This window comes from Rosa chinensis, chromosome 7 (assembly GCF_002994745.2).
Source record: "Rosa chinensis cultivar Old Blush chromosome 7, RchiOBHm-V2, whole genome shotgun sequence".
Classification (NCBI taxonomy): Eukaryota; Viridiplantae; Streptophyta; class Magnoliopsida; order Rosales; family Rosaceae; genus Rosa; species Rosa chinensis.
This window is the reverse complement of record NC_037094.1, coordinates 33,455,986-33,468,475: the sequence shown is the minus strand read 5'-3', so window position 1 is coordinate 33,468,475 and position 12,490 is coordinate 33,455,986. Positions and strand designations below refer to the sequence as shown.

General features: G+C 39.9%; 1 non-coding gene across 1 annotated transcript; it reads left to right on the top strand.

The window, feature by feature from the left end:
• The first annotated feature begins 8,062 nt into the window (after window positions 1–8,062).
• On the top strand, window positions 8,063–8,169 carry LOC112181090. The gene has a single exon (XR_002928695.1). It is a non-coding gene; the product is annotated as a small nucleolar RNA R71 (small nucleolar RNA).
• Window positions 8,170–12,490: the final 4,321 nt, after the last annotated feature.

Genomic DNA, 12,490 nt, shown 5'->3' with positions numbered 1-12,490 from the left:
TAGGTACCTGATCTGGATACTCAGCTAAACAATGGTTCTGCTCAATAGGAGTGTTAATAGGTCTGCAATCCAACAAACCTGTCTCTGTCAGCAAGTCAAGAACATACTTCCTCTGGCACAGATAGATTCCTTCTCTCCCCCTGGCTACCTCAATTCCTAGGAAGTACTTAAGCTCACCCAAGTCCTTCATCTCAAACTCAGAGGCTAGCTATCTCTGCAGTCTATCCATCTCAACAGTATCATTACCAATGATTACCATATCATCCACATAAATAATTACAGCTGTTACCTTCCCTTGTTGATGCTTGAGAAACAAGGTATGGTCTGAGTTGCTCTGCCTGTAACCAACCTTCCGCATGAATTGTGAAAATTTTCCAAACCAAGCACGAGGTGACTGTTTGAGACCATACATAGATTTTCTCAATTTGCATACAAACTCACCAGGGGAAGTGATTTTAGTGCTTGAATGCAACTTACGCGCAATAAGGGCACGGTCATCAAAGAAGTGGGAAATATTTAGACCCGAAATTATCGTACCACGGGGATTGAAAAGCTAACTTCAATCCTTGGTTATGCCGATTACTAAGTCACTAACAATTAACAAAGAACCTAGAAAAATAGCACCAAACTATTTACATGCCCGGCTCGGAACAACCAAGCCTAAAATTGGTCAAGAGAACCACAAATAAATGCGGAAACCCACAACCAAGTGGTATTGACAATGAAAGTGGTTTATGAAATTTGATTTTGATTGTGAAAAATAAAATTGACAATTGAAAATTAATATTGGAACTAAAGATAAAGATAATAGAAACTTATCAAGAAATGAAAATTAGGTCACTAGGGTATCCTCCTAGCCAAATTCAATGCATAAATATGCTCCGATATGGTCATTTAATTCATAATGGCATCAAGAACCGTACCCAAGGCTTTTCAAGGCTCATGGGTCAATAGATTCCTTAAAGGGTATTCCTACTCCGGATCAAGGGTCGTAGAAACTCAATTGGGACAATCTAGAGCCTTGTTAGGGCCTCTAGTTGCACCAAAAGGCGAAGAGTCCTAGAATCAAGGTTCCCAAGCTAGCCAATACGGCAATCGAAATTGGTATTGTAACTAACCATGTTCTAAACAAGTGTCCTAGCCATAAATTAGAGAAGTGATTAGGTCCCCTAATTTTTCTAGACATGCTCATCTACATATTCAAGAGTTAATCACGCTCCTAAGCATGCATCTAAGCCAAATATTATAGAATAGAACATATGCCAAACACGAAATTGAAAACCATTAAATCAAAACATATTTATTACATTAAATCCATGCTAGGGCTCAAACCCTAGCTTCCTAAATAGACTACTCACAACCCATCCACAAATCAACAACAAAATACATCAAATAAAGAGATAAAAGTGAAGAGGAGTGAGAAGTCACAAGAACAAGTCACAAATTGCTATGGAGCAATTATGACAAGCCTTGATTTATGATTTTTCACTTTTACCCAATCTCAAATATTGATGCTCCTTGAAATCTCTTGAGGAATTGATGTGGAGTAATGAAGATTAAAAGAAAATATAAAGTGGGTATGGTGGTGTGGTGTTTTGGAGAAGAGGGGAGGATGGAGAGGTGGTGTGCGGCCGTTTTGTGTTGATGAAGGAGAGGATATATATATGCAATTAAAATGTAGGGTTCTCGGGTGGTGCATGGCTAGAAGGGAGAGATAATGACACGTGGCAGCTCATGATAGGAACAAAGGAAAAGAAAGAAAATAAAAAGAAAATGGAAGAAAAGATGGAGAGTGCACGTGGGAGGGGAAAGAGGAAAAACATATGCTGATGCTGACGTCATCATGACGTCAGCAAAAGGTTTTTTTTTTTTTTTCTTTTTTCTTTTCCTTTCTTTTCTTTCTCCTTTCTTCTTTTCTTCATCTTTCTTTCTTTTCCCCATTTTTTTCTTTCTTCTCTTCTTCCTCAATGCACTTCCACACATTATCAGAGATGGTTTGATTCTACTCCCTTGATGGTGTTGACTACGGTTGACCCGCGTTGACTTTTTAGTCCTTTTGTCGGAAACTCCAATTTGCTCCAATTTCGCACCATTTTCTCTCGTTTCCGCAATTTCGCTTATTTTCTACAAAGTAAATAAAAATAGATTAATTACATATTAATTGACATGAGGATTAGCTTAATTCTAGTGTTTTAGATATAATTACACGCATATAAATGCGTATAATCACACCCCCACACTTGAACTTTGCTTGTCCCCAAGCAAACTAAATGTAAATTAATTGCCAAAAATCTATTAACTCAAACACAAATGCTCAAACATAAAGAAAGTGTGGTATTAGCCTTTCCAACCATAATTCTCAGAGAACTAATTATGTAGATGACCATGAGTTCGACAAAGCATGACATAGAAATTATAAATTTGTAAGGCAATTAAGATGCACATGTAAGAAATGCTCAAGTATATGCATGTGTAAACCATGTGTCACATCAATCCACCATAATCAAATAGACACATAGAAGACCCGATATAACCCACTAAACTCACATAGGTTCACTAAATATTACCGCTCAAGTGTTTAGGGGCTATATGTATTTCACTCAAAAGCAATTTCACAACACGCGTCGCCATATGCTTGCTCTTCGATCTCATCTCCGCTAGGTAACCCACAACATTCAAGATTAAGAGGTCTTTTATTTGGTTGTAATGGGGCTAAGGGCAAGTGGCTAAAAGAAATGAAGGATAAGGAAATACAAAGTCCATAGAAGTCAATGAAGCAACTCTCTCTTGTAGAGATATATGACTTTTGCTTTCAAATGTTAACTCACTCACTCTAATTCCAATGTACAACCCACACTATACTACGTAATACTCTTTTTTTTTTTTTTTGAACTCTTTTTTTTTTCTTCACACAATTTTTTTCTTCTACTTTTCTTTTCCTTGAACTTTCTTTCTATATTCACAAAATTTTTTTTTTTTTTTGGAGAACTTTCTTTTCTATACAAATCACTCACCCCCACACTTATTCTTTTGTAACCTCACACTTTTGACTTTTTCTTTCTTTTGAAGCACTCAAGCATAAAGTCATTCTCTCGAATCGCTTCACCAACTACCATGGAATGGTAGGATAAAAGTGTTTAGGCTAGGTAGGGATTTGTGGTGGTAATGAACAAAAAGGCTAAATTATATAAATAGGCTCAAAGTGGCAATCTAGTGGTAAATATTTTTAGGCACATGCTTCTTTGGCCATGGTGGTATATAGTCCTAATGCCTCCATCCTTTCTATCATGTCGCAAGCTAAAAGTAGCCTCGAGAGGTCTCAAGCAAGTTCTAGATAAGCAATGTCATGAAATTGTACACACATGAAAGAAAAAGTGAATGAACAATGCATACACTATAGATATTAGGCTCAAAAGCTCACAAATAAGGCATGCAAGTTAATCGAATAATCTATATGCTTCTCCAACTATGATGAACGAACCTAACATAGGCTATGTGCATACATATAATCAAGCATAGATCACATATACACTCAATCACAAAACAAATTCAAAGTCTTAGATCATGCTCAATCTATCCACAATCATAACAAGTTAAGTCCATGCCTCGTCATTGGGGTTGGAAAAGGCATTAACCACTAAAATATAATTACATAAAGCTAATCTAAATTTTTTTTTTTTTTTTTTAGTCGCCCGAGACCTCACCCCCACACTTAAAACCAACATTGTCCTCAATGTTGTAAAGTGAGCTCGAAAGCTAAAATCCGTGTTGGATTTAGGCAGGAGAGTGAAGTCTGGGAGAAGGCACACAAATTAACTATGAAAATAGAAATCTAAATGCGGAAAAAAGTTACGGAAAACCCCCTTTGTCGACCCTCCATTGCTCACGACCTTCGGAGAAGACTGAAATAAGACACCAACTTCAAGGCACAAGGCCTTGACTTCCTTAACGTATGCTCCAAGCTAGCTCTAGGTGCTCATGAAAGATCGACTCCATTGAGAAATATATAGTGTCCAAAGAGCAACGCGTCACCAATAGGCTACCAAAGAATAAGGACAAGGTCCTTCATTAAGCACATGGCCTTGATCACCTCCAACACACCTCACAACAGCCCTAAAATGGCCTCCATTGAAGAGTTGAAGTGCAAGAAGTCCAACCACCCCAAGTGAACACAAACTAGTGAGTGCAGAAAGCTTCCAGCAATGACCTTTATATCTTCAAATGCCCATATCTCAAACTCAGAAAGAGATAAGTACATGAGACCACTTGGAATGGAAAGTAGACTCAGAGAGCTTTCTATCCATATAAAGCGAGCTACCTATCTCCAACTGAGATGAAAACCAAAACTGGTCAAAATTGCCGATATGTCATGAAGACTTCTTCTGACCCTCAGTCACCAACACAGAAATATCTGAAGCTCCAGAGGTGCAAAGAGGGCGATATCAACTGGATATAAAACTAGACTCATGAAGCTACCTTTGGTTAAAATTTCACTTGAAAATCAATTATGAGTCAAAAATCGTTGGCCTCCAAACTCACTGATCTGTTCTGCAGTTTCTGCTGTGCCCTGTTTCTGACCTCTGTCACTTGGAACACAATATCTGAAGCTAGGAAGGTTAAAATCAAAAACTGTTTCTTCTGTGCATAGAGGACATGTGAAGATACATCTCTGAAAAATTTTAGCTCCAAATAGCTTGATATGTAGAGGGTATAGCTTCTCAAAGTCACTCTACAGTAGCTGTCTCTGTTCTGACCTCCATGCATTGACCATTAAATAACTTGAGTTCCAGTGACTGAAAGTGGTTCAAATTTTGGCACAAGACAGTAGACACCCAAGGATATATTTCCAGAAAATTTCAGCTGAAATTCGCATGTTTATTGGAATTTATAGTCAACCAAATTCAACTGAACTTTCTGGACAGAAACTACTCACCACTACATTCTTGCTTTCTTCACACTTCCAACTCCAAACACCTCCCATCCTCCCAAAAAGATGGCTAAATAGCCTTATTGATGCAAAATGAAGAAGTAAATTTTAAAACTACCTAGGGTTGCCTCCCTAGAAGCGCTTGTTTTTAAAGACCCCAAGCCGGTCTTCTTCACTCTTCGTCCTCAAGGTGGCTCAAAGGATGTCTTCTTACCACCCACAACAATTGTGCTAGCATCACTATCATTTCCAAAACATCTAGCAATTGAAGAAGCAAGTTTGTAACTTGAAGGTGGAGGTCAATCATACCTCTTAGATCCTTCCTTCTTGACAACTCCACAAACCTCCCTTAACTTCTTGTTGGACTCCTTTTGTGCCTCACTCAATGGTGGACTCTTCTTCTCGTGTTGCTCATAAGTCTCAAGAATAGGGGTTGTTAGCTTTTCAAGCTTGATAGTAGGCTCCAAAGTAGAAGTAGGAACTACATCATCATGCTTCAATGGTGGCTCATTGTCATAACCCCAAATAGGTGAGAAATGATTTTGTGCACGGAGTGTAGGCTTGGAGGAATTCAAAGGTCCAAAGATCCGCTCACTCTTGGCTGCATTACCCTTCACTAAATTGATAGAGAGCACACTCTTCACTATTTCCGGAGGATATATGGGTTCAAGACTCTTAAGTAATACCTTTTCTCCCAATACCTTCATTTTGATGGTGCCCTTTTGAACATTAATTTTTATTCCCGCGGTTGCCATAAAGGGTCTACCAAGAATGATAGGTATGTCTTTGTCACTATGAGGTCCATCATCCATATCTAATACCACCAAATCCGCCGGCAAGTAGAACTTATCAACCTTGATTAACACATCTTCAACAACACCCATGGCTCTCTTAATACTCCGATCCGCAAGTTGCAAGAATATAGGAGTAGCTTTAATAGGTCCAAGGTCAAGTTTCCGGAAAGTCTCAAAAGAAATAATGTTAACACTTGAACCAAGGTCCATCAAAGCTCTATCAAAGACTTTCTCACCAATAGTGCAAGAGATATTAAAGCTCCCCGGATCCTTGAGTTTTGGGGGAATCCGTCTTTGCAAGATAGCACTAACCTCCTCACAAATCTCGAACCGCTCATCATTCTTTATCTTCCTCTTATGGGTGCACAAGTCCTTTAGAAATTTTGCATAAACCGGCATTTGTCGAAGGAGCTCAATCAAAGGTATATTGACATTGACCTTCTTTAAAATATCATGCACTTCGGACATCAAGCCAACTTTCTTCTTCTTCCCACTATTCTTCACATTTTCCTTTCTTGGCACATTAGGGTAGGGAAGTTGAGGTTCCGGTATGCTCAAGTCAAGAGGTGGATCAAAGGTGAGACTCCCGGTGGTGCCCCTAAGGGTAGTCACGGTCCCACTAGGGTTCTTAGCCCTCAAGGCCTCGCCTAGTGATGAGTAGACCGGACTACTCCTATCCCTAGAGCTACCGTGCACATGTCGGTCTTCCTCCTTATTTCTCCCCTCTTTTTCTCTAGAAGTAGATGGCTCAAACTCATGTGTGGTGGGTCTAATGTCATCAGGAACCTTCCTAGAGGTGTCATTGGCCTTAGATGGGTCCCTAGCCTCCATGGCCTCACCATCTAATTTAGGGTCCGAGACATCCTCATCCCTAGAAGTGTTCTTTCTCAATAAAGCTCTTTCCTTGCCGCTATCAATCAAACCATATTTGCTTGCATTGTTCTCAAAGGACAAGAAACCATAACCTTTGCCAAGATTAGCTCCTCCGGAAGGTACATTTTCTTCCCCTCCGGCTACCTTATCCACCCCCTTATTTCTTCTTTTGGCATTCAAAGTCACATCACCCACTCCATATTTACCGGAAGGTACATTTTCTTCCCTTCCGGTCCCATCCTCCTTATGATAAAAAGAATCATGATGTGTAAGCAATTGGTCATCAACAACATGGCCAAGAGGTACATTTTCTTCTCTCTTGGCCCCATATGAATGCAAACTGACATCATCATCAAATAAAGGATCTGTATGGAGACTAGAAGATGTAGGCATGTAAACATGATTATCATATACCTTTCCCGAACGTAGAGTGGTGACCGCATTGCATTCATGGAGTTTTCCTCTTGGGTTTGGCTCCGGTTGTGAAGGTAAGGCTCCTTGTTGACGTGTGCTAAGCTCCTTTGCCATTTGATTCAATTGCACTTCTAATAGTCCCATTTGTTTTTGCATGGTGGCTTGACCTTGGGATAGTATAGTAATGCATTGAGACATAGAAGAAAGAGCATCATCACTTGCACTCTTCTTCTCCTCCGGTTGTGAGGCAATGGGAACACCTTGAAACTTGTTAGGACCATAGCCACCACCTTGAGTAAACACGGGAGGAGCATTTTGAGCATGAAATCCTTGACTTGAGGTGGATTGGCATTGAGAACTTGGCCCGTATGCTTGCTGTCCATGTTGACCAAATTGTGAAAATTGAGTGTTGCCTTGGTGTGCATTGCCATAATGAGCGAAATTTGATGAATCTTGACCTTGGCCACCTCTAAAGCTTTGCTTTCCACCTTGAAACCCACTAGATGAACCTCCTTGGTCTCTCCAAGAAAAATTAGGGTGATTCCTCCAACCCGGATTGTATGTAGGTGAGTAAGGATCATTTCGAGGGTGCCCACCATAAGAATTCACGGCCTTTACTTGCTCTTGAACAAAATCCGGATAATTTGGAGCAAGATGACATTCACTAGTAGCATGTATAGGTGAATCACATAGAAGACATAGAGATGAAGACATAGAAGCGGCCTTGACATGATGTGTAGATGAACCACGCTCTTGAGCTTGAAGAAGTAAATCAAGCTTTCTCTCAAGCTTCCTATAATCGGCACTAGAGCTCTCTTGGGCAACCCTTGTCTCATGAGTGCTCTTGGTATCATAATATGGATCTTTCCTCACTCTTTCCCTCCTAGAATCATGATCATCCCATTGCCTCGATTGTCGACCCAAGTGCTCAAGTATATCCCATGCCTCGGTTTGACCATGACTATGAAGTGAGCCTTGTGCGGCAACATCAACCCTCCTCCTCTCATGTGGTAACAAACCACCATAGAAACCTTCAATCATCATAGACTTAGTCAAGCCATGATGGGGACATGCATTGCAAATATCCTTGTACCTATCCCATGCCTCCCAAAAGGTCTCATGATCACGTTGAGTGAAGAGTAAGAGCTCATGTCTCATGCTAGTGGTCTTGTGTGGTGGGTAGTAAGCATCCAAGAAAATGTCCATCAACTCCTCCCATGATCGTATACTCCTCGGTTGTAGCTTCAAAAACCATCCCTTTGCATCATCTCTAAGTGAGAAAGGAAACAACCGCATCTTAAACTCACCCTCGGGAAGTCCACCCTTTGACATAGTGCTCACAATCGCCTCAAAGTCTTGCATATGGTTGATGGCCTTCTCGGATGATGTCCCACGGAAAATAGGCAAGATGCTCAATTGTTGTGGCTTGATCTCGAAGTCCACCTCTCTAACCGGAAGTACCAAGCATGATGCCGTGTTGACCATGGAAGGTCTAGAAAACTCTCGAATAGGTCTCTCCGCCATCTCTCTAACCGGTGATCTAATCGGACTCGGTGAGTGATCTGTTGGAGGTACTCTTGGCCTTGGAGGTGTTCGTGAACGATTCCTTGGCCTTTGTCTAGAAAGTCTTTGCAAAGTACGACCACTTCTCAAATTGATAGGTAGTAAAGTACTACTCATGCATCTTGCAAAAATATGACCACGTGGTAAGTACTCAAGAATTCACAAAATAAGCACTTTGAATTTAATTTCACGCTTCACAATAAATAAGAGGGGTAATGAGAGAAGGTGAGACAACAATTAAATAAGAAACTAAAATAAGCAAAACTAAGAATAAGTGAAAAACTAACAACTCAAGAAACTAACGACTAATTAGGAAACTTAATGAAAAGCTAGCAAACAAGTCAAGCCAAGTGACGATCGCTATCGATGCTCATGTCTTACATGTACTACAAAGTAATACAAGGCCCGTCACTTCGATAGAAATAACCACAAGTCTCAACAAACAAACACACAACTAGGAATTAATCAAAATAAAGTAAAACAAATAATTACAATTTTTTTTTTTAAAGCTAAACACACAAAGAAAAATTAACTAAACTAAGAAAAAAAATGCAAGTGACCTAACAACCGAAAACCAAGGGATTAAAGCTATTACACTTTAATCCCCGGCAACGGCGCCATTTGATTTTAGTGCTTGAATGCAACTTACGCGCAATAAGGGCACGGTCATCAAAGAAGTGGGAAATATTTAGACCCGAAATTATCGTACCACGGGGATTGAAAAGCTAACTTCAATCCTTGGTTATGCCGATTACTAAGTCACTAACAATTAACAAAGAACCTAGAAAAATAGCACCAAACTATTTACATGCCCGGCTCGGAACAACCAAGCCTAAAATTGGTCAAGAGAACCACAAATAAATGCGGAAACCCACAACCAAGTGGTATTGACAATGAAAGTGGTTTATGAAATTTGATTTTGATTGTGAAAAATAAAATTGACAATTGAAAATTAATATTGGAACTAAAGATAAAGATAATAGAAACTTATCAAGAAATGAAAATTAGGTCACTAGGGTATCCTCCTAGCCAAATTCAATGCATAAATATGCTCCGATATGGTCATTTAATTCATAATGGCATCAAGAACCGTACCCAAGGCTTTTCAAGGCTCATGGGTCAATAGATTCCTTAAAGGGTATTCCTACTCCGGATCAAGGGTCGTAGAAACTCAATTGGGACAATCTAGAGCCTTGTTAGGGCCTCTAGTTGCACCAAAAGGCGAAGAGTCCTAGAATCAAGGTTCCCAAGCTAGCCAATACGGCAATCGAAATTGGTATTGTAACTAACCATGTTCTAAACAAGTGTCCTAGCCATAAATTAGAGAAGTGATTAGGTCCCCTAATTTTTCTAGACATGCTCATCTACATATTCAAGAGTTAATCACGCTCCTAAGCATGCATCTAAGCCAAATATTATAGAATAGAACATATGCCAAACACGAAATTGAAAACCATTAAATCAAAACATATTTATTACATTAAATCCATGCTAGGGCTCAAACCCTAGCTTCCTAAATAGACTACTCACAACCCATCCACAAATCAACAACAAAATACATCAAATAAAGAGATAAAAGTGAAGAGGAGTGAGAAGTCACAAGAACAAGTCACAAATTGCTATGGAGCAATTATGACAAGCCTTGATTTATGATTTTTCACTTTTACCCAATCTCAAATATTGATGCTCCTTGAAATCTCTTGAGGAATTGATGTGGAGTAATGAAGATTAAAAGAAAATATAAAGTGGGTATGGTGGTGTGGTGTTTTGGAGAAGAGGGGAGGATGGAGAGGTGGTGTGCGGCCGTTTTGTGTTGATGAAGGAGAGGATATATATATGCAATTAAAATGTAGGGTTCTCGGGTGGTGCATGGCTAGAAGGGAGAGATAATGACACGTGGCAGCTCATGATAGGAACAAAGGAAAAAGAAAGAAAATAAAAAGAAAATGGAAGAAAAGATGGAGAGTGCACGTGGGAGGGGAAAGAGGAAAAACATATGCTGATGCTGACGTCATCATGACGTCAGCAAAAGGTTTTTTTTTTTTTTCTTTTTTCTTTTCCTTTCTTTTCTTTCTCCTTTCTTCTTTTCTTCATCTTTCTTTCTTTTCCCCATTTTTTTCTTTCTTCTCTTCTTCCTCAATGCACTTCCACACATTATCAGAGATGGTTTGATTCTACTCCCTTGATGGTGTTGACTACGGTTGACCCGCGTTGACTTTTTAGTCCTTTTGTCGGAAACTCCAATTTGCTCCAATTTCGCACCATTTTCTCTCGTTTCCGCAATTTCGCTTATTTTCTACAAAGTAAATAAAAATAGATTAATTACATATTAATTGACATGAGGATTAGCTTAATTCTAGTGTTTTAGATATAATTACACGCATATAAATGCGTATAATCAGGAAGCAACTACATACCCTGGTGGAAGGCTCATGTACACTTCCTCGGCTAACTCTCCATGAAGAAATGCATTCATGACATCAAACTGTCGGAGTGGCCAGTTTAAACTAGCAGCGAACGAGAGCAGAACCCGAATAGTATTCATCTTGGCAACAGGAGCAAAAGTTTCATCATAGTTTATACCATATGTCTGAGTAAATCCCTTTGCTACAAGCCGTGCTTTATATCGATTCACTGATCCATCTGCATTATGCTTCACGGTAAACACCCAACGACAGCCTACAACCTTCTTGCCTTGTGGAGGAGGCACAAGTTGCCAAGTATTGTTCTTCTACAACGCCTCCATCTCTTCATTCATAGCCTTCCTCCACTTTGGATCCCCCAACGCATCCTGCACTTTGTTAGGTACTGATACAGCAGACATTTAATTCACAAATGATTCATATGACTTAGACAACCTCCTAGTGGACATATAGTTGGCTACTGGGTATTTTGATTTGGCAATAAGACTAGGTTCATATCTTTTGGCTGATTGACCTCGAGTGGTCCTATGTGGTAACACATATTCCTCAACATTAGACTCACTACTACTAGTATTAGTGGATGGACATACCTCAGATGGGTGATCTTCAGTACCAGGAAGCTGTCGGTCAGGGGTAGAAGCGATGACAGGAGGGGCAGTTGTGTCTTCAACCTCATTCTGAGGGATGGAAAATGATGCTTCTGCTGCTGGGGGTGGCGAGCTAATAGTCTCAACCGGATCACTCAAAATACCTCCTGGCTGTGTGGCTTCTCCTTCTCCTGATTCCTCCCCCTCTCCATGATATAGCTTTTCAAAATATGAATTCTCCCCCTGAAGAGCTGTATCTGAAGAGGAGAAATAACTCATGTCTTCAAAGAAAGTAACATCCATAGTGACATAATACCTTCTGGTTGGTGGATGATAGCACTTGTACCCCTTCTGATAGCCTCCGTAGCCAAAAAACACACACTTAAGAGCCCGGGCATCCAACTTAGACCGTTGATTTTTGGGGACATGACAAAAGCAACACAACCAAATACACGAGCAGGAAGATTATGAAATGATGGTAAGGAGACATGAGAGGTGGGAACCTCAAATGGAGTTTTGCCCTGAAGGAAGACGATTGATAAGATGAGAGGAAGCATGTATAGCATCGCCCCAAAGATACTTAGGCATATGAGCACTAAAAAGAAGGGCACGAGCCATATCAAGTAAATGTCAGTTTTTTTTGTTTGGACACTCCATTCTGTTCTGGTGTTTGTGGACACGTGGTTTGGTGAACAATCCCATGGTTTTTAAAAAATTCTTGGAACACATGGTTAACATACTCCCCCCCCCCCCCCCCCATTGTCAGAACAAAGGACTTTAATGGTGCTATGATATTGTGTTTGAACAAGATTACGAAATGTTTGAAAAGCAGGAAAGACTTCATCTTTGGTTTTAAGAAGAGCAACCCATGACAATCTCATACAATCATCAATAAACAACACAAAGTAT